This window comes from Ornithorhynchus anatinus, chromosome 7 (genome assembly GCF_004115215.2).
Source record: "Ornithorhynchus anatinus isolate Pmale09 chromosome 7, mOrnAna1.pri.v4, whole genome shotgun sequence".
Taxonomy (NCBI): domain Eukaryota; kingdom Metazoa; phylum Chordata; class Mammalia; order Monotremata; family Ornithorhynchidae; genus Ornithorhynchus; species Ornithorhynchus anatinus.
The window spans coordinates 49,855,186-49,877,953 of NC_041734.1; the positions used below are offsets into that span (position 1 = coordinate 49,855,186).

Sequence of the window (22,768 nt, forward strand, 5' to 3'; positions counted from 1 at the left end):
TGCTATGGTGATCGGCATCAGTGGTATTTACTGAGCAGCTTACTTTGTGCAGAGCAATGTACTAAGTGTTTGGGAGAGTTAATAATAATAATACCCCAATTATTATATCACTGTGGTACTTGTTAAGTGCTTACTGTATGTCAGGCCCTCTTCTAAGCGCTGGGGTAGATAAAAGCTAATCAGGTGGGATACAGCCTCTGACCCACATGGGGCTCATATTCTTAATCCCCATTTTACAGATGAAGTAACTGAGGCCCAGAGAAGTGAAAGGGACATGCTCAAGGTCATACAGCAGACACATGGGCAGATCCGGGATTGGAAGCCTGGTCCTTCTGACTCTCAGGTCCATGCTCTATCCACTAGGCCTCGCTGCTTCTGTTTGCAACCTACTGAGAGTTCAATACAACAGAGACGGTAGACAACGTTTCCTGCCTACAAGGAGCTTAAATTCCAGACTATGGGTGTGGTTTAGTCGCAAGGAGCCTGAAATTCTGCTCCTCTAGCCACTGCTGCTCCATCAGCTGGATTTGTCTTCTTCAGTAATAATAATAATGTTGGTATTTGTTAAGCGCTTACTATGTGCCGACCACTGTTCTAAGCGCTGGGGTAGACACAAGGGAATCAGGTTGTCCCTCGTGAGGCTCACAGTCTTAATCCCCATTTTACAGATGAGGTCACTGAGGCACCGAGAAGTTAAGTGACTTGCCCAAAGTCACACAGATGACAAGTGGCCGAGCCGGGATTCGAACCCATGACCTCTGACCTCCAAAGCCCGTGCTCTTTCCACTGAGCCACGCTGCTTCTCAGTACATTCAGGCCTCACAACCATATAGAAGTCTGAACCTCAAGACAGTTCTATATAGCTTCTGTTAGGTATCAAGGTATCATGGATCAATCTACTAAAATCCACGTTGGCCTTTTTGATTCTGTTTTTTACTTCTTTGTCTCTAGACTGTAAGCTCCTTGTGGATAGGGAACTTATCTACCAATCTGTTATACTGTATTCTCCCAAATGCTTAGTTCACTGCTCTGCTCACAGCAAGTGTTCAATAAAACCACTGATTAATTGATAGATAACCAGTGCAATCTTGGATGTGCACTGCCTAGGTAGAAGAATTTGGAGACCACATTAAATTCTGTACCATTAATCAATATCTTTTGTTGTGTTTAGGGTTTCCTGGGTAAAGGCAGATACGTAGGTTTTCTTCAGATTTACCATCACTCTGTAACGTTGTGCCAAAGCTGCAAAGTGATACATAATCATTTGGATGTCGCAGAGTAATTAACCTGATCTGAGAATGTCTGATGGAGGAAGAGTGTTAAAAGAAATTCTTATTTATCTATAAAGCTGAAATGGAGGAAACAAGATATCATTCAGTTCCCACTGCATTTGTTGCTTCAGGGTCCTACCTAGTTAAATTGCTCCATTTTTATTCATGGTATTTAAGTGCTTACTCTGTTCCAGGCACTGTACTAAGCACCTGGTAGATACAAGCTAATTAGTTTGGACACAGTCCCTGTCCCACATGGAGCTCTCAATCAATCCCCATTTTGCCGATGAGGGAACCGAGGCACAGAGAAGTTAAGTGACTTACCCAAAGTCACACAGTAGACAAGCAGTAGAGCTGAAATTAGAACCCAGTTCCTTCTGACTCCCAGGCCCATGCTCTATCCACTAGGCCACACCTCTTCTCCATTCCAATTTTACAGCTGCATTTCCAGTTGTTTCTGTTCTGCCTCTGTAAATGAGACATTTTAATGATTAAATTGTTTTCACATTGCTTAAACACAGTCTACCACAGCATCCAAAATATATGATAGGAAACTCTTTGAGTTTAAATTGAGCCAATTAGGCTCACCACAGATGTTTAAAGACACATGACTACACTTTACAGTACCTATGCAGAAAACTCATAATTATTATATACAGTTCGCCAAGTGAGAGTAAGATCTTTCTAAGTTTACACCTAACATCTTTAGAAAGGTTTCCACGAAAAAGAGCTCATTCTAGAGTAAACAAGAGTCTTGTATCAGGACGGTGTTTTTTGCAAGAAATCACGGCGTTATTTCGTAGGTAATATTAGAAGCTAGAATGCTATTTCATAAGTTCAGTATCTAAACAGAGTCGGCCGATTTTATTACTTCGATTACTGGATCTTCTATACCTTTGTTCTCTAATGCTATGCCTGATTGTATCGTATTTAATTTTAGTTGCCACTACAGCTTGGTCATTTCTCTAGGCTGTACTTTCTTCCAGCTTAAGCTAATGCTTCATTGTGACTGCCTGAGCTAGTTGGTGGCAGGTTTTATTGGTGCCTCGATTTATTCAACACGAACCTCCTCCTTGGCAGGATTTAGCAGAGTCCAAGAGCTCTGTGCACATTTGGCAATCAATCAGTAGTATTTAATGAACACTTACTAGGTGCAGAGCAATGTTCGGAGCACTTGGGAGAGTACAATAGGCAGAAACATTCCCTGTCCATAATGAGCTTAAAGTCTAGAGGAGAATAATAATGTTGATATTAGTTAAGCGCTTACTATATGCAGAGCACTGTTCTAAGCGCTGTGGCAGACACAGGGTAGTCAGGTTGTCCCACGTGAGGCTCACAGTCCTAATCCCCATTTTACAGATGAGGTAACTGAGGCACAGAGAAGTTAAGTGACTTGCCCAGTCACACAGCTGCCAAGTGGCAGAGCCGGGATTCGAACCCATAACCTCTGACTCCCAAGCTCGTGCTCTTTCCACTGAGCCAAGAAGACAGATGTTACTATGATGAAATAAGTAATCCATAAAAAATCACTTACAGATATGTACAGAAGTGCTGTGGGATTGGGGGTGGGTTGAATATCAAATATCTAGGCACCAGTCAACACAGACCAAGGACTGACTTTCACTCCCGGGACACCATGCTTGGTTGAGGTGTTTCTCCGTGAAAGAATAAGGGATGACAATTCATGGAAAAGTTATCCTCTGATTTGAAGATAAGACTGCATCCAAGATGTGTATCTTTAAGAGAGACTCACACACGCTTGCACGCTCCATGAAAATATAATAGTGCCTTTGAGTTTTGGTGGGATTTATCATTCAACAAGAAGCGGCGTGGCCTAGTGGATTGAGTACGGGCCTGAGAGTCGGAAGGACCTGGGCTGTAATTCCGGCCCTGCCGCTTGTCTCTGTGTGACCTTGGACAAGTCACTTCACTACTCTGTGCCCTCAGGTACCTCATCTGTAAAATGGGGATTAGGACTGTGAGCCCCACGTGGGGCACGGACAGTGTCCAACCTGATTAACTTGGATCTACCCCAGCCCTTAGTACAGTGGCTGGCCCATAGATGCTTAACAAATACCACAAAAAAGGGCTTCTAAAGTGTTTTTAAAGTCTCACGAATATTATGAGAAGACGATCCAACCTAATCTCTCGGGTAACGAGGCTTACAGACGGTAAAACGAGAACTCTCGGCTTTCCTTACTAGTTGCCCAGGGACAATTGTTACTGGGCTGAGGGAGTGGCCATTTTCAAAGGAGCATACCTGTTTCTTGCATACCTGTTTCTCTAAGAATGAAACTGGAATGAAGTCAAGGAAATGGTCATTCAAGTGGCAGCCGTACCATTTTAAAAATTACCGTCTAACCCAGTCTTAACTCTAGCAAAATAAAACACTTTTCAATTCCTTGACCACGACCATTTCAAGGAAGATTGATGTTAATCTTCTAGCAATCATGATCATATGTCTGACTACTCATTCATTTTCTGACACACAGAGACACTAATTTGGGATCACGGTGCAGAAATCTCATCCACTATTCTGACTGCATCTCATTTTCTAATCTGTTCCCAGGAGAAACTGACTAGCCCTGTTCCATAATTTGCATAGAATGGGAGAGATTGGGTTTTATGAGTTACTTAAATTTTGTTGAAAATGAATTTGAAGGAAGGCAGCTTGCAGTAAATGTAAATCATCTTTCAGAACGTGAACATCCATCTACCCGCAGTAATAAATCTACCCAGATTTGTCAGTACAGCTATTAAAAGGATACGGTAGAAATGCAGTAATTTTGTAGGAGAAAACAAAATGTCCTCTGTGTACCTGGCCTGCTATTCTCAGGGCCTAGCTGTGTTTTGCAGTTTGTCAGTTCTGAAAGACATCAATGAATAATGACAAAAGCAGTGTTGCCTTGTGGCTAGAGTACAGGCCTGGGAATCGGGTGGACCTGGGTTCTAATTCTGCTTCTTCTCTGTTATGTGATCCTGGGCAAATCGCTTCACTTCCCTGGGCCTCAGGTCCCTTATCTGAAAAATGGGGATTAAGACTGTGAGCCCCACGTGGGAAATGGATTATGTCCGACCCGATTTGTTTATATTCACCCCAGTGCTTAGTAGAGTGCCTGGAACATAGTAAGTGCTTAACAAATACCACAGTTATCAATACTGTTATAGTATTCATTCATTCAATCATATTTATTGTGCGCTTACTGTGTGCAGGGCACTGTACTAAGCGCTTGGAAAATACAATTTGGCAACAGAGACGATCCCTAACCAACAACGGGCTCACAGTCTAGAATATGTTAAAGAACTTTCAAAGCAGGCCGCAAAGACTCAGTTGAAAATGAATATAATATTCAGGTTCCTGGCACACAGTAAGCACTCAGTAAATACAATTGAATGAATTCAGGTCCAGCTCCCAGACAATGATGTCCTGAAGTCCCTATCTATTGCCAGTGGTTTGGGAAGATTTACTCTCCCTAACCCCGCTTTCAGCAAAGTAGAGCAAATGTGGGGCATTCATGGACGGGAGGGGAAAAATGACCTGGATCTATCAGTGGTATTTACTGAGTGCTTATTGGTTGGAGAGTGCTGTACTAAGCGCTTAGAAGAGTACAATACAACAGAGCGGTAAACACACTGGATAATGAAGATAGTGTCCGGGAGGAGGATACTGGAGTTGGAGTTGATCCACAGGCTATTCTGGCGGTTTCCAAATCTATTAGCATTTTAGCTTGTTTTGTGGAAACAGATGGATTCAATTATTTACGGGTGCTGAGTAATTTAAACAAATAGCCAATTTATTAGCTGCAAACTGGTCAAGCACTGTAGGTTTGTGTTTTCCTCCACAACATTGCTCTCATAATAAAGAGAAATTAGCCGTCAATTGACTGGATGTCACCGTCTCTTTAATTAAGTCAGTACTACAAACATGATTTCTTTTTCTACACACACACACACACACACACACACACACACACAGTCACAAGCACACAGTCAGTCCTTTGTTTTGAAGGTGATCCTATAGACATAGAAATCCTATTCATTAGCTTGGTGTTGACTCTGTAGGGGGGGAAACCATTCTGTTACATTTGCCATTTGCAGTATAAGTGACTTAATAATAATAATAATGGTGCTTATTAAGCACTTACTCTGTGCCAAATACTGTTCTAAGCACTGAGGTAGATACAAGTTCATCAGGTTGGACACAGTCCCGGTCCCACATGGGGCTCACAGTCTAAATCCCTATTTTACAGATGAGATAACTGAGGCTCAGAGAAGTGAAGTGACTGGCCCAAGGTCACCCAGCAGAGGGGTGAGGAGCAGGGATTAGAATCCAGGTCCTTTTGACTCCCAGGCCCATGCCCTATCCTTCCCGTCTCACAAGCTCACAACCTTGGCATTATTCTTGACTTCTCATCAACCCCCATATTCAATCCCTCACTAAATCCTTTCGGTCCCACCTTCACAGCATCACTAAAATCCGCCCTTTCCTCTCCGTCCAACTGCTACCATGTTAATACAATCACTCATTTTATCCTGCCTGGATTAGTGCATCAGCTTCCTTGCTGACTTCCCAGCCTCCTGTCTCTCCCCACTCCAGTCCAGATCATTTTTCTACAAAAACGTTCAGGACACGTTTCCACACTCCTCAAAAAACTCCAGGGGTTGCCCAACCACCTCCGCGTCAAACAAAAACTCTTCACCGTTGGCTTTTAAACACTCCGTCATCTTGCCCCCTCCTACATCGCAATCCAACCCACACTCTCTGCTCCTCTAATGCTAACCCTCTCACTGTGCCTCCATTTCAACTATCTCATTGCCGAATCCTCGCCCACATCCTGCCTCTGGCCTGGAATGCCCTCCCTCCTCAAATCTGACAATTATTCTTCCCTCCCTTCATAGCCTTATTGAAGCCACATCTCCTCCAAGAGGCCTTCCCTGACTAAGGCTCCCTTTCCTCTTCTCCCACTCCCTTCTGTATTGCCCTGACTCGCTCCCTTTATTCATCCTTCCTCCCAGTCCCGCAACAGTGATGTACATATCTGTAATTTATTTATTTATACTAATGTCTGCCTCCCCCGCTTTAGATTGTAAACCCATTATGGGCTGGGAATAGGTCTGTTTATTGTGGTATGGTCCTCTCCCCAGAGCTTAGCACAGTGCTCTGCAAGCAAGAAGCACTCAATAATATGACTGACAGACTGACACACAAACAGCATTAACTGTGTGTACTTACTTGGTGCTCTGGATCCCATACAACTGAAGTAAAAGACACAATACTTCCTCTTAAGGAGTTTACAGTCTGTTGGCTGAATAAGAAAACATGAATCAATGATTTTGTCACTTTTTTATGATATTTTTTACGTGCTTACAATGTGCCAGGCTTTGGGATAGATAAAGCTAATCAGTTTAGACACAGTCAGTGTTCTACCTGGGGCTCACAGTCTTAATCCCCATTTTGTAGATGAGGGAACTGAAGCACAGAGAAGTTAAGTAACTTGCTCAAGGTCACGCAGCAAACAAATGGCAGAGCCAGGATAAACCACTAGGTCCTCTGACTCCCAGACCCATGTTCTTTCCACTAGGCCATGCTCCTTCTGTTCATGGTTGAAAGAAAATAAATGTAAATGTAAATACAAAAAAATAAGCAGATAAATGTGGGCATGCTGCAATGTCTGGTGGGATAGTCTGACCAAGAAAAGGTGCTTTTGTACACTCAAAGCAATGAAACTCTCTCCTGACTGCAATCTCATCCGTAGACTGCGAACTCGTCTCTAGACTGTAAGCTCATCTCTGGTCTATAAACTCATCTCTCTCCAGACTGTAAGCTCGTCTGTAGATGGTAAGAAAATTGTGGGCAGGGAATGGGTTTGCTAAATCTGTTGTACTGTACTCTCCCAAGTGTCTAGTGCAGTGCTCTGCACATAATAAGTGCTCGGTAAAGACGATTAATTGATACATGCAGATGGGCCTCCAAGCCAACACCATGTACATGTGATCATCCTTCATTCTCAACGGGAGTCCCCATCCACGCAGCTAAAGGTATCCGAAAAGAATAGTGTGTGAACAACACACCCTGTCACTTTCAACATTCAATCAATCATACTTATTGAGCACTTACTGTGTGCAGAGCACTATACTAAGCACTTGAGAGAATGCAGTACCATACAGCTGGTAGACTCGTTCCCTGCCCACAAGGAGCTTACAGTCTAGACAATAGATCCTGTTCACTAATGGAGTTGATCCATCTAATGCCCATCTCCAGGTCCAAACCTGCTTCTCAGCTTCCCAGTCTTTGGGAAGCTTTTTTTCAATGAGAAAAATCCCTCTGCTACTGGCTTCCTGCTCCTGGTATCTCTCCACAGTCCACTACTAGGTTGCACGGTTGGAGATGGCCCTTCCTTGGGTCTATAAAGCATTTATTCTGTCCTCCAGACTTCCTTGGGCCCCTTTTACGTTCATCCTTCAGGAGTGACTTGTATATCTAGTAATCCTCCATTCTTCTCACATGTCCACCTAGAGATTAAGTGGGTCTCTGAAAACATCTCCTCAATAGCTGGGAGCTGACTACAGCCTAGGACTTACTTTGTTGGTCTTCTTGTCCTGACATTTGGTGTAAAATATGATGTGTAGGACGTGCTAGGAAACTGCTCAAAAAACTGGATAGGCCTCCTGTGACAGGCTTCTTGCGATAAACCTCCTGAGAGAGACTGCCTGTGATAGGCCCACATCTCACAACCAGATTAAAGGTCTCATTCCCACACACACTTTTCTAATTCGAAGACTGACTCTTTTTGATTCCAGTTAATCAATCAGTAGAAGCAGCATGGCTTCACGGATAGAGCATAGGCCTGGGAGTCGAAAGGACCTGGGTTCTAATTCTAGCTCTGCCACGGGGCTGTTGTGTGACCTTGGGCAAATCGCTTCTCTTCTCTGGGCCTCAGTTACCTCATCTGTAAAATTCATTCATTCAATCGTATTTACTGAGCAGTTACTGTGTGCAAAGCACTGTATTAAGCATTTTGGGAGTACAATTTAACAATAAACATATTCTCCGCTCACAATGAGGAGGGGGTGAGTGTATGGGGTGTGGGGAAGGAATTAAGAGTTGTGAGCCCCAAGAGGAACAGGGACAGTATCCAACATGATTAATTTGTAACTACCCCAGCGCTTAGAATGTGGCTTGGCAAATACTAAGTGCTTAACAAATACCACAATTATTATTATTACTGAAGTTGAGCTGGCCTTGACTAGCAGAGGAAGCTCTGCCTGTCAACCACCACTCCCTACTAGTGCTAGAGAAAGCACTAGGGGTAATAAACCTGGCTCTGACATATCATTTTTGAACACAACGCGGAGTCTGTGAAGTTTTTCTTTCACAGAGCTTACTGTCTAAAGAACTGTGGGACATTTCACTTCTTGTACTTCAGGCTCTCCCCTGGGTGAAGAGAGTTTAAAATCAACAGGATTATGAAGAGACTTCTTCAGCAGTGTTTCCATGCTTGTGATCTTTGGATGAGGAAGAAGCTGACAATTGCAATGTTCTTTTCGTTAATAATAAATAACTCGGTTGAGCAAGAGTGGAGCAATTAACTCACTTTGAGACTGATCTGAATTCCAGCATAATGAAAACAAGTTTTCTCACTAGTTTCTTGACACTGTCCAGGCTGATTCATTATGCAATCATTCCAACTTCAACAAGGGGCGGAGACCCTCTCCAAGTTATTAACAATATATGTTTCGCATTGCCTTGTTCATAATTAATTCATTTCAAGAGTTTTGGGGTTTTTTTCCCACTCAGGATTCCATTTACGGGTAGCATCTGGATAGTAGTGCAAGGATAATTGAACACATGTTGGCAAAGAGACATAATCATCTAAAGGCCTTGTTTTACCAAAACAACTACGGATATTTTATCCTTCTCATATATATATGGGAAGCATCTTGGCCTAGAGGAAAGAGCACGGGCCTGGGATTCTGCCAGCTGTGTGACCATGGGCAAGGCACTTAACTTCTCTGTACCTCAGTTCCTTCATCTGTAAAATGGGGATTAAGTGAGTGAACCCATGTGAGACGTAGACTGTGTTCAATCTAACCAGACTAAGCCCCTCTTTTCCTCTGCTCCTCCTCCCCTGCCCATCATCCTGACTCCATCCCTCTGCTCTACTCCCCTTCCCGCCCCACAGCACTGGCATCTATATGTACATATTTATTATTCTATTTATTTTATTAATGATGCATATATATCTGTAATTCCATTTATTTACACTGATGCTATTGATGCCTGTTTACTTGTTTTGTTTTGTTGTCTGTCTTCCCCCTTCCTTCTAGACTGTGAGCACATTGTTTGGTAGGGATTGTCTCTATTTGTTGCCAAATTGTACTATCCAAGCGCTTAGTACAGTGCTCTGCACATAGTAAGTGCTCAATAAATATGATCGAATGAATGAATGACCAGCTCGTATCTACCCCAGTGCCTAGTACAGTGCCTGGCACATAGTAAGCCCTTAACAAAAACCACAAACTCCAACATGCACATCACATTTTCAGACCCTTGAACCTTCCACTTTTTCTTGGAAGGTTGATTAATGGAGAAAACCATAGAGTCTGAAAACATAACCAAGACTAGTTTTAAAAGAGGTATTTATGCACAGATGCATCATCTGTCGGCTTGAATAGACTTTTCTTGATCTGGAGAGCCTCAAGGGTGTGTGATGCTAAACAGTAAATAATTAATATTGCAAATGGGCAAAATGAACAGGGATTGCTTTCCTCTACGATCTGAAGTTGTCATTATCCTTCCGGGCTACAGGCCTAATTTTAAATAGACCCTCTGGGAGTACTGTCTTCCCTGTGTGTGAGGGGAGGTTCTGTGAATGAGAAAACCAGAACACTGAATTCGCCCAAGATAAAAGTCAGTATCACCAGGAACTCTGTGTGGAGAGAGATTTTTCACCTCTGGTCCCTTCGGTACAGTTGCTGTATGCCTAAAATAGTCTACTTGGAAAAATAAATGGAATGCATAAGTCATGCCATCATGCAGAATAATTTGGAATGAGGTAAGAAATGTTCTGATTTGCTGACGAACAAATAAAAGCATCTGTCTTAAGCATGCTTTTCATCCATCTTTGGTTGATTTTCTACTCCTTCATCTGCTTTTATTTGCTTCTAATTCGAGTTTGTGTGGGATGCCATTTTCAATCACAAAGTCCTTTCTTCCTAGTAATAATGTAAGACTATTAACTTCTCAGTAAACATTTTCTCCCTACATAAAAATCTGTGAAAATGCCTGTAACTGCAAAAATTGGGATTTGGGGTGAAACTGCAGCCAAGGTCTTTGAGGAAGTGGAGAAGCAGCATGGCCTAGTGGATAAAGCAGGGGCCTGGGAGTCAGAGGATCTGGGTTCTAGTCCCGGATTTATAATTCATTCTTCATTCATTCAATAGTATTTATTGAGCGCTTACTATGTGCAGAGCACTGTACTAAGCGCTTGGAATGAACAAGTCGGCAACAGATAGAGACGGTCCCTGCCGTTTGACGGGCTTACGGTCTAATCGGGGGAGACGGACAGACAAGAACGATGGCAATAAATAGAGTCAAGGGGAAGAACATCTCATAAAAACAATGGCAACTAAAAAAACAATAGCAACTAAAAAAACAATGGCAACTAAAAAAACAATGGCAACTAAAAACAATGGCAACTAAATAATTTGTTTGCGGTGTGACCTTGGGCAAGTCACTTCTCTGTGCCTCAGTTCTCCCGTCCTCCCTCCTACTTGGACTGTGAGTCCCATGCAGGACAGGGACTGTATCCAACTTAACTGCCCTGTATCTACCCCAGGACTTACAACAGCGTTTGACACAAAGTAAGCACTTAACAAGAACTATAAAAAAATGTTAGGCATTCCAAATTACGAAGAACACTAATAATGATGGCAATTGTTAAGTGCTCACTTTGTGTCAAACACTGTTCTAAGCACTGGGGTGGATACAAGACTATCAGGTTGGATACAGTCCCTGTCACACGTGGGGCTCACAGTTTTAATCCCCATTTTGCAGATGAGGTAAGTGAGGCCCAGAGAAGTGAAGTGGCTTTGCCCAAGGACCCACGGCAGACAAGTGGCAGAATAGGGATTAGAACCCAGGTCCTTTTTGACTCCCAGGCCCATTGTCTACCCACTAGGCCATGCTACTTCTGACTCCATGGCGGGAGAGACTCAGGATGGGGTTTAGAGAAGCGGGGAGCTTCAGTCTACCCTGGGTCACGAGTTGGCTGCTCCTTTTGAGTTTTCTTGCCGGATGAGAGACCCAGAGATATACAATTAAGGGCCCTCTGGCCTGTAAGCTCATTGCAGGCAGGGGACTTGTCTACCAACTCTGTTGTACTGTATCCCCCAAGTGCTTAGTAAAGTGCTTCGCACACCGTAAGCGCTCAATAAATATAACTGATTGTGACTGGCAATATGGCTATCTGGATATAGAGCCTATGGATTTTGCTATCTGCTTTTAAGTAGAGGGTAGGTGTTTGTAGTTGACTCTGGCAACAGAGAGTTCTAATTACTGTCGCCCAAGGTTTGGGCAAGTTCATTGGTTCATTCATTCAATAGTATTAATTGAGCGCTTACTATGTGCAGAGCACTGTACTAAGCATTTGGAATGTGCAATTCAGCATTCATTCATTCAGTCATATTTGTTGAGCACTTATTGGGTGAAGAGTGCTGTACTAAGCACTGGGGAGACTATAATGCAACAGTAAGCAGGCACATTCCCTGCCCACAACGAGCTAACAGTTCCCTGACCACAGTGAGCTTACAGTCTGGTCATACTGAAGAGTGGATGGATGAAAGGATATTCTGAATCTATTTTCAAGTTTAAGGCAGAGCTCTTGTTGAGGGAAATGAGAACCCAGACCCGTTTTCTTCCTATCATTTCTCCCACTCCACTGGATCTCCCTCCCATTCTTGAGTTTCCACTTTGAGTCTAGCTTTGTGAAAGCTTTTCAGGTGAGTCAGAACATTTTCATTCTCCAAAATTTTACATCCTTACTTGGAGATCAAGAACGTGGACAATTGCCACAAATTCTGAAGAAATGAGGGCAATTTTCTTCAATGCCAGACCAGATGACAATTAGCCAATAAATCACTACTGAAAATGTTAAGGCTCTTGGGTTGGACATTTAGAACTCGATTTCCAGTGTTCCAGTTTTAGAAAATCCAACAGCGAGAGGAACTGTTTTCCCAGTAAAAAAGCAATTCAATAAAACAGTTCCATAGAAACTCCCTGCAGTGTGGCAAACTGAGACACGACAACATTGAGCTTCAAACCTGAAAAACAGAAAAGGACATCAGAGGACAGCGAAAGAAAAGTCATCAAATTTAAGGTCTTCCAGGAAGAGTGACAATCTGCAGAGTTGGAAGGTGCCAGGAAGAATTCTTTCACTGGACAAGACCATGGTGAAACATGGCAAAATGGAAAGAACAAGGACTTGAGTCAGAAGGCCTGGGTTCTAATCTCAGCTCTGACATTTTACAGCTGTGGGACTTTGGGCAAGTCACTTAACTTTTCTGAGCTTCAGTTTCCTCATCTGTAAAGTGGGGACTAAATGCCTGTTCTCCCCTCACACCCTTTGGACTGTGAGCCCTTTTCAGCATGATGTAGTGGATAGTGCAGCACTTAGTACAGTGCTCTGCACATAGTAAGCGCTCAATAAATACTATTGAATGACCTGGGAGTCAGAAGGTCTTGGGTTCTAATCCCAGCTCCACCACTTGTCTGCTGTGTGTCCTTGGGCAAGTTACTTCACTTCTCTGGGCCTCGGTTATCTCATCTATATAATGGGGATTGAGACCGTGAGCCCCAAATGGACAGGGACACTGTCCAACTAGATTTACTTATATCCACTCCCACGCTTAGTACAGTGCCTGGCACATAGTAAGAGCTTAACAAATACCATCATCATTATTATTATGTGCGACAGGGACTGGGTCTCATCTAATTGTGCTATTTCTCTCCTAGAACTTAGCACAGTACTTGGGACACAATAAGTGCTTAACAAATACCACTTAGTGTTAATATGTTCATCACCCTTATTGATGAATATTAATACATTATTCTTAATAATGAAAATAAAAACCAGAGCTTTAGATGGACTCTCTTCCTGCTGAATCACATGGATTATAATAGCAGAGGCAGAGACCTTGTTCAATGGTCTAGTGAGAATAACCGATTGAGGCTTGGGCCCCTGAGCACGCCAGTGGAAGGTGAGTCCTAACACAAGGCCGATGAGGAGTTTAACAATCACTGTGGGACTTAGGAGTGTCCATTCCCTAGAACAGCATCCTACTTTGTGTGAACTATGAAGTGAAATGATTCTAGACTAGGTCCGGTACACGTAGGGTTCAGTTTGAGTTCAAGAACTTTGACGAACCTTCCCAGGTTTGTCTGTGGAAGTTCTGTCAGCTCTGGCCATTTTTTCTGGCCTGATCCACCCTTCCTCTCACTCCTTTCCCAGCCTGGGCCACTTTTCCCTGGCCTGAGTATGCGCTCTTTTTCTTTCTTTCCTTTCTTTCTTTCTTTCTCTTGCTCTTTATCTCTCTCTCACATGCACTCTCTCTCTCTTACTTTTCTAGCCTAGAATAGGGCTGCCAATGCCTTAATACTTTCTCCATTTCCCACCAGGCCCCTCTCTTCATTCATTCAATCATAGTTATTGAATGTTTACTGTGTGCAGAGCACTGTGCTAAGTGCTTGGGAGAGGACAATATAACAGTAAACATTCCCTGCTCACAGCGGCCTTCACCTTGGTTATTCCATGGACTTGCCCCACTTCCTCCTATTTCCCCAAGCTCGGAGTCTATTTTTTTATGGTATTTGTTAAGCACTTATTCTGTGCCAGGCGCTGTATCAAGCGCCGGGATAGATTCATTCATTCAGTCAGTCATATTTATTGAGTGCTTACTGGGTGCAGAGCACTGTACTAAGAGCTTGAAAAGTACAAGTCAGCAATAAAGAGAGACAATCCCAACCCACACCAGGCTTATACAAGCTTATCAGGTTGGACAGACTCCCTGTCCCACATAGGGCAGGCAATCTTAAGCCCCATTTTATAGGTGAGGTAACAGAGGCATAGAGAAGTGAAGTGACATTCCCAAGGTCACACAGCAGACGGGGGTGGAGCCGGGCTTAAAAATCAGGTTCTTCTTAGTCTTAAATCTGTGCTCTATCCATTAGATCACACTGCTTCTCCTTTTTCCCACCATTCCTAGGCTACCCTGCCTCCACACTCCCCGCCAGCCCAAATTTCTTCCCCAGTAAGTCTGTCCTCCTCCCACTCACCCTCCATATAGCTATAGCCAATCAAAGACTGAGGGGCTTTTTTTTAAGGTATCCCTTAAGCACTTAGCCTGTGTCACGCACTGTTCTAAAGGCTGGAGTAAATACAAATGAATCAGGTGGCATATAGTCCCTTTCCTACATGGGGCTTACAATCTGAAGATGAGGGAAAACAGGTATTTCATCCCCATTTTCAGTCGAGGAAACTGAGGCACAGAGAAGTTAAGTGACTTGTCCAAGGTCACATGGGATTAGAAGCCAAGCTCTCTGACTCCCCTCATCAAGCTCTTTATACTAGGCCATGCTCCTTCCCTGAGCTCCCTGAGAATTTGCTAACCAACCCAAAGACTCCCAAACCCAAAGGGTATGACTAATCAGAAAATGCATGGGGAAGAATAGCATTTAAATAACAAAAATAAAACAACAAAAACTTTCACCAATCTCAAAAAAAGTCAGTATTAGTTCAGTCAGCTATTGAAGGGTAAAAATATTCTGTCCTTTCTCTCCCTTTATCTTTGCTCCTCTTCTCCCATTTTCACATTCTTCCCTGCCCTTTAGGCTTTTATTAATAAGCAAGAATGCTGATCTGTATTACGGACGACAGCGAATGACAGCTTTCCTCTATTCCAGTCAGCTCTCTCCCTGTTCATCATTTTGTTTTTCTAAATACTCAGTTCAGCAAAGTTTTCTGTTTGGCTTTGGTCTCTCCACACACCTTTTGGACATATTTTGGAATGATTCAAACAGTAAAATAACTGTTTCAACTGCTTCTGATTTTTGTTCCTAACGCAGCCATGATTTGAGGGGGGGAAAAAAGGTGGATTTCAGGGCACGGTTGTCAGCAGGATTTTCAGGGCTTGTGTCAGACCAATTGAGGGCTTAAGTGAGGTAGGATAGCATAGAAAACAACAGGAGTGATTGTGGTGGACAGGGGAAAACCAGCTAGAAAATGAGCCCTGAGCTAAACGCAGGCTGGGGTGACTGGTTTCATCTTTGCTATCAAGGTTTGCGATCGATACTTCTGCTTTTGGACGTGACATTTTAAAATCCAAATAATCATATCCGGGCCCTTTTGCCCTTTGCCAACTACTTTTCAGACCAAAACCTTTCCCCAGCCCCAGCATATCGGAAACTGGGACATCCTTGCGAAAAATCAGGGCCAGTGGCTGGCTGCGGGCAGCGACAAGGAAACAAGGAAGGAGGAGAGGGAATGTGTCTATCAGACTTTAAGGATCTTTCACATCTGCAGAGAAGAGGCAGGACCACCATGCTGCCATTAAGGTTTCAATCCAAAGGTGCTAGATCCTCCTGGAAATCCACTTTTTTTAACCTGGGCAGGATATTTTGATCCAACCCATCTTCGGCTATTTTCCCTCAAGGGACCGAAAGCACTTGAAAGCAGAGGCTTGAGGGGGAAGCTCGCTTCAGCCCCCTACTTGCTCATCCCTTTGACATCCGGTGGTGGTTGAGATTTCAATTCTATTTTCATCATCATCCTCTTTATGGCGATCAAAAATAGGAACAGTGGCCTGAAGGACACTAGCCTAAACTCTGTGTTTAAGTGTGTCGATGCAGGGGCCGATAAGAGAGGACCCTCTGGAGATCTAGTGGACGCAGAGCAAAGAACCAAATGTCCTTCCCACAGAATCACCTATTCAGACCGCACAGTAAGAGATCACTTTCACAGGACTGATTGAGGAGGAGGGAAAATTTTTCATTTGAAGAAAACTTTTTTCACTTCCATTTTAACAGCACTCAGATACCCGCAGTCTAGGTGTGTTCATTCTCCCACATTCCCTCCCTAATCTCCCTCTGTCTTCTTTGGCCACCACTCATTTCTTTCTAGCCCAGTAACCTCTGGCAAGAAGTCAGGTTATCAGTCAATTAAGTGGGTACTCCAGTGGAGTGGGGAAACATAACGTTTTGGCAGAAAAATGATCAGGGCAGCAGAGTGAAGTATGGACTGGGGAGGGGAAAGACAGGAGGCTGGGAGGTCAGTAAGGAGGCTGATGCAGTAATCTAGGCACAGTAATTAACAGGGTAGCTGTTGGAAGGAGAAGAAAGGGCAGATCCAGGTTTGTGGGTTAGTATTCTGAGACTGATGGAAAGATAGAGGAGCAAGGAAGTCGAATTTGGTGGAGAGGGTTGCGTGGAGGATATGGTTTGGCTGTAAGAGATCACTTTCACAGGACTAATTGAGTAGGAGGGAAAATTTTTCATTTGAAAAAAACTGTATCTGTTTGTTAGTACAGTGGTTTGTTAGTACAGTGATCTGCACACCGTAAGCGTTCAATAAATACCACTGAATGAATATTGTACTCTTCCAAGTGCTTAGTACAGCGCTGTACATACAGTAAGGGTTCAATAAATATGATTGAATGAAGGTGAAAATCGGTACTGATAAAATCAGAGCTGGCTTCAAATAGGAGAGACGAATAAATTGTGCTTAGTTAGCACGTGCTACGTGCCGTGTACTGACCTTAGCATTGTGCTGCAGGGAAAAGGTGCAGTCTTTGTACCCAGGGAGATTAAAATCTAACATGGGGATCAACATGCCTACCGCTCCTTGGAAGCTAACTTCTACCATACTAATTCAAGCACTTATCCTATCCTGCCTCGATTATTGCATCAGCCTTTTTGCTGACCTCCCTGCCTCTTGTCTCTCCCCACTCCAGCTGATATTCCACTCTGAATCCCAGATCATTTTCCTTCAAAAACGTTCAGACCATGTCACTCCACACCTCAAGAAGATCCAGAGGTTGCCCATCTATTAGACATTAAACAAAAACTTCTCATCCTTGGCTTTAAAACACTCAATCACCTTGCCCCCGCCAACCTCAACTCACTACTCTCCTACTAGAACTCAAACCACACACTTTGATCCTCTAATGCTAACCTTCTTATCATACCTACATCTTGTCTATTTCGCTGCTGATCCTTCGCCACCATCTTACCTCTGGAATGCCCTCCCTCCTCATATCAGGCAAGTAATTTCTCTCCCCCACTTCAAAGCCTTATTGAAGGCATATCTCCTCCAAGAAGCCTTCCCTGATTAAACTTCCCTGTCCTCTTCTCCCACTCCCTTCTACGTCATCCTGACTTGCTCTCCCTTCATTCATCTCATCCTGACTTGCTCTCCCTTCATTCATCCTCCCTCCCATCCCCACAGCACGTGTATATATCTATAATTTATTTATTTATGCACATTAAGGTTCGTCTCCCCCTCTAAACTGAGTTCACTGTGGGCAGGGAATGTGTCTGTTGTTGTAGTGTATTCTCCCAAGGGCACAGTACAGTACTTTGCACACAGTGAGCACTCGATAAATACAGTTGAATGAACGAATGTATGGAGACCATATAGGGCATGATGACTTCATAAAATTGTAGGGTATCAAAAAATAGAAGATCTCTGTGGGGAAACAGGACAGAATTGTGAGGAGGAGGTGTGTGGGAGAGAAGACAGGTCAGGAGGTTGTGGTCAAAGGAGAATTGTCCAGTGACTAGAGATGATGAGATTGAGCATGTGCCCAAGTTGGAGAGTGGGTTAGGTGGGGTGGAGCAGGAAGGCAGTGGAATTGAGAAGTGAGAGGAAGAGAACAGTAGAAATGTGGTCAGGAACATTTGCATGGATACTGAAGTCCTCAGGACAGGTGTAAGGAAAGAGAAAGAGAGTTGGAAAGTGAATAGAATAGGAATGTGTATACATGATCCCTGCCTTTGAGGGACTTGCAATCTAGTGCCTCTAGTGCAATTCACTCCTTGATCCTCGGTTATGGGAGCAGGAGAATAAGGCAGGTTGGGGCCTAAGTATGTGACCATCCAACCGGAGGTCACAGGGAAGCCGCTCCGGGTGGGAGAGCCAGGGGACCACTGGGACCCAAGGAATTGGTCACCGACAAAACTTGGAAATGTTAAACTTGTTCATATTTGTCTGTTAGCTCTGGTCATCACACTTCTGACCATCAGTGGTGATTGCTCTGTCCTGTATCTTGACAATAGAAAGATCCAAACCTCTCCCAGAATTCCTTTAGCTGCTCCTTGCCCAGATAACGGGAATGGATTTCAGGGGAAATGTTACTATTTTTCTGAAGACAAGAGAAACTGGACATCTAGCCAGAGTTTCTGTACCTCCCACGCTGCAGCTCTCATTGTGATTGACACTTCTTGGGTAATGGATCTGTTGATGTCAGACAAAGGCCCCTGTGACTACTGGACTGGGCTGAGCAGGGAAGCAGGCCAAGACTGGAAATGGACAAACGGCACCAAATTCACTGGCTGGTTTGAAATTAAAGGAAGAGGAGAATGTGCTTATCTGAATGATGAAAGAGTTAGCCGTGCCAGAAACTACACAAACAGAAGGTGGATTTGTAGCAAATCTAACTTTTATACCAAGAGGAGACGAGAGGCCTTCCCAGACTAAACCCCACCTTTCCTCATCTCCCACTCCCTTCTGCATCGCCCTGACTTGTTTCCTTTGCTCCATGCCCAACAGCACTTTCATTCAGTAGTATTTATTGAGCGCTTACTATGTGCAGAGCACTGTACTAAGCGCTTGGAATGAACAAGTCGGCAACAGATAGAGGCAGTCCCTGCCGTTTGACGGGCTTACACTCTATTGTGTGCGTATCTGTAATTTTATTTATTCGTATTGGTGTCTGTCTCTCCAGCTCTAGACTGTAAGCTCATTGAGGACAGGGAATGTGACTGTTTATTGTTGTACTCTCCCAAGTGCTCAGTACGGTGCTCTGCACACAGTAAGTGTTCAATAAATACGAGTGAATGAATGAATCTAGTGGGGGAGGTAGAAATCAATTACAGATAGGAGCAAGTAGTCCAGTACTTAACAAAATGTGTATAGGTGAATATTTAAGAACTTAGGTATCTTCTAAACTTTAAGCTTATTGTTATACTCTCCCAAGCGCTCTGCACAAAATAAGCACTCAATAAATAAAGTTGACTGACTGACTTAGGTGGTGTGGATGCGCTAAAGAGCAGTTGGGGAATACAAGATTAAGAGACTTGCAATTAATTGGGTAAGTCCTTCTGGAGGAGAAGTGATTTCCAAAGGGCTCTGGATAGGGGGAGAGCTGTGGTCGGTTGGATATGAAGGGTGACGGAGTTTCAGATAATGAGGAGGGAATATGCTGAGGTAAGAAACACAGTGGACTGCAAAGAGGGAAGGGGTTGCCTGGTGAAGTTCAACATAAGAAAGAAATTGTTCTCAAAAGCACAGATGGTCGAACCCCACATCAAGCTATAAGTTTTTGCAAATGGCATTTTCTCCAAAATGGGGGTGGCATATGGTTAAGGAACGGGAACATGCCAGGATGGGGGGCGGGGGGAGGGGAGGTTGGCGAGCTATTTTCGGTGGAATGGAGAATCTGGAGAGAAAAAGCAAAGAGAAGACTGACTGGTGCCTTCCTGATAACCTGCAAGGACAGATAGACGTGTGGGCAGGGAAAGTGTCTGCTACTTCTCTAAGTCAGTCACTCAGTCAGTGGTATTTATTGAGTGTTTACTTTGTGCAGAGCACTGTACTAAGTGCTGGGGACAATACAGTACAACAGTAGACAGACACATTCCCTGCCCACAATGAGCTTACAGTCTAGAGGGGGAGACAAACATGAATATAAATAAATTATGGACCTGTATATAAGTATATTTGGGGCTTCCTCTGTGGGCAGGAAGCATGCCTACCAGCTCTGGTGTATTGTATTCTCCCAAGTGCTTAGTACAGTGCTCTGTACACAGTAAGCTCTCAATAAATGTGATTGACTCACTCCACTTATTCCAAGGCCTCTAAAAACACAGGTCCACCAATCCAATGAACGGCAAATTTCTCAGGGCTCAGAGGCTAAATTAAGGTAAATAGAGATTTTTTTTTAAAGAGTTAGCTGCCGTGCCTCATCATGACAGAACAGCTTCTCAGGTATGGGACCAACATTATGGAGGAAACTTAGTACCTTCTTGCTGAGCATCCAGAGGGGGTGTATGTGTTTGTGTGTTTTGAGGTGGGGGGAGAGCAGTAGTTCTTGCCTAAGAGGATGAATCTAGGCGATATTTCACTTTCCAGAGTTTAAAGGAAGAGAGTTACAAAATGAGCCTAGCAATAACACTTTAGAAAAATCTACATGGCTAATAATTGAGTTGTCCCCTTAATCTTATGGCTAATTAGCAAGTAACAGCGGGAGGACAAAAGAAAGCTACTGAGGCAGCATCAAGCAAAGTAAAGCAGAGGAGCCCAACAGTAGCTGAGGTTAAAAAAAAAAAAGATACCTGACCAGCAGAAATCATTTTCCAGAATAACTAAGTCAAATTATAGACCAAAATCCCAAGCAGAATTAAAAGCAGCTCACCCTGAGAAATTTTAAATAACATTTCTCCTCTTCCTGTTCAATCTGACTTAGTATCCAAAGATGATTTTCACTGTACATGACACAGCCTTTATAAAACCATATTTCCCATTTAGTCTACCACTTTATATCTAGCCCAATTCTGGTGGGAATCTGGGTGAGAAGAAAGCAAGTTCAGACTTTGAACGAGAGATCAACTTTCTTCTTGGCTTCTGTGGACCCCTCCCCTGTCACCCCGTCAGTAAGGGAATTTATCATAAGAACATTTGAATGCAGTCAGTCCGTCAGTGAGTTAACAGAATGTTTGGAGTGTTCGCTTTGCATAGAAAACGGAGAAAGACAAGATCCCGTGCCTGCTCACTAGGCAGTTTAAGGTTTGTTGAAGGAAGAAGGCAAGACAGTCATAAATACTCAAATGGAAATACAAATGGACCCTCCTGAGACACAGATGCAAAACACTTCGGTTATGGAAGGGCCTGGAATCATGTAAGGTTTATCTGGGGAGAGGCTTCATGGAGAAGGAGAGATTTCAGTAGCTCTATGGAGGTGAATAGAGACAAGTGAGGTTATCCCAGGAGAAGGGAAGGAGCTGGGCAACTGCTGTTAGGTGTTGTGTGCAGGTGATGGGGATGGTGCTGGAGTGGTGAGTGAAGGTTGCCGCCAAATAGAAGATCAGAACTTTCATTTCCAAAGGAAGGAACGTAGGTTGATGTCGCTATGGGAGTGTACCTAATCAGAACAAAAATCTTAAAGAATACGATTCCATTTGCGTGGATTAAGTGCTTCCAATGACTTTAGGATCAACTTTCCTATGGAGCAATATAATAATAATAATAATTGCATTATTTGTTAAGCACTTACTATGTGCCAAGCACTGTTCTAGATATAAGGTAATCAGGTTGGACACAGTCCCTGTCCCTCATAGGGCTCACAGTCCTCAATCCCCATTTTACAGATGAGGTAGCTGAGGCACAGAGAAATGAAGTGACTTACCCAAGGTCACACAGCAGACATGTGGCAGAGCAGGAATTAGAACCCACATCCTCTGATTCCCAGGCCTTGCTCTTCCCACTAGGCCTTGCTGCATTGATCCCATTCTCTGAGTGGAAAAAGAAAGACCCTGAGAGATTAACATCAAAACAGCTTAGCCTAATGGATAGAGCATGAGCCTGGGATTCAGAAGGAACTGAATCCCAGCTCTGGCACTTGTCTGTTGTGTGACCTTGGGCAAGTCACTTCACTTCTCTGTGCCTCAGTTTCTTATCTGTAAAAAGGGGATTAAGATTAAGAGCCCCATGGAGGACAGGGACGATGACCAACCTGAGTAGCGTGCATCTACCCCAGTGCTTAGTACAGTATCTGGCACATAGTAAGTCCTTAAAAAGTATCATGAAAAATTTATGAATTTTTTCTTTTCACAAAATCACCCAGGACATCCACATCAGGATTAAAACTTTCAGCTCCCAACTCTATCCTTTCATCTAAACCAATCGATAGTTTTTTTGTCTGTTTCTGGGTTTTTTAATGATATTTGTTAAGCACTTACTATGTGTCCCATCCAACACTCTTCTAAGCACTGGGGTAGATACAAATTCATTAGACTGGACACAGTCCCTGTCACATGGAGTTCATAGTCCAAGTAATAGGGAGAACAGGAGAACTGAGGCACAAAGAAATTAAGTGATTTGCCCAAGGTCACCCAGCTAGCAATTTACAGAACCGGGATTAGAACCCAGGTCCTCTGACTCCCAGGCCTGTGTTCTTTTCATTAGTCCATATTGCTTCTCTAAATCACTGGTATTTATTGAGCACTT

At 43.5% G+C, this 22,768-nt stretch overlaps 1 long non-coding RNA gene across 1 annotated transcript; it reads right to left on the reverse strand.

The window, feature by feature from the left end:
- Positions 1–1,643: 1,643 nt before the first annotated feature.
- LOC114813283 lies at positions 1,644–21,987 on the reverse strand. Its single transcript, XR_003760993.2, has 3 exons — positions 21,948–21,987; positions 6,505–6,577; positions 1,644–1,739 (listed from the first exon to the last, which is right to left on the reverse strand). It is a non-coding gene; the product is annotated as an uncharacterized LOC114813283 (long non-coding RNA).
- Positions 21,988–22,768: the final 781 nt, after the last annotated feature.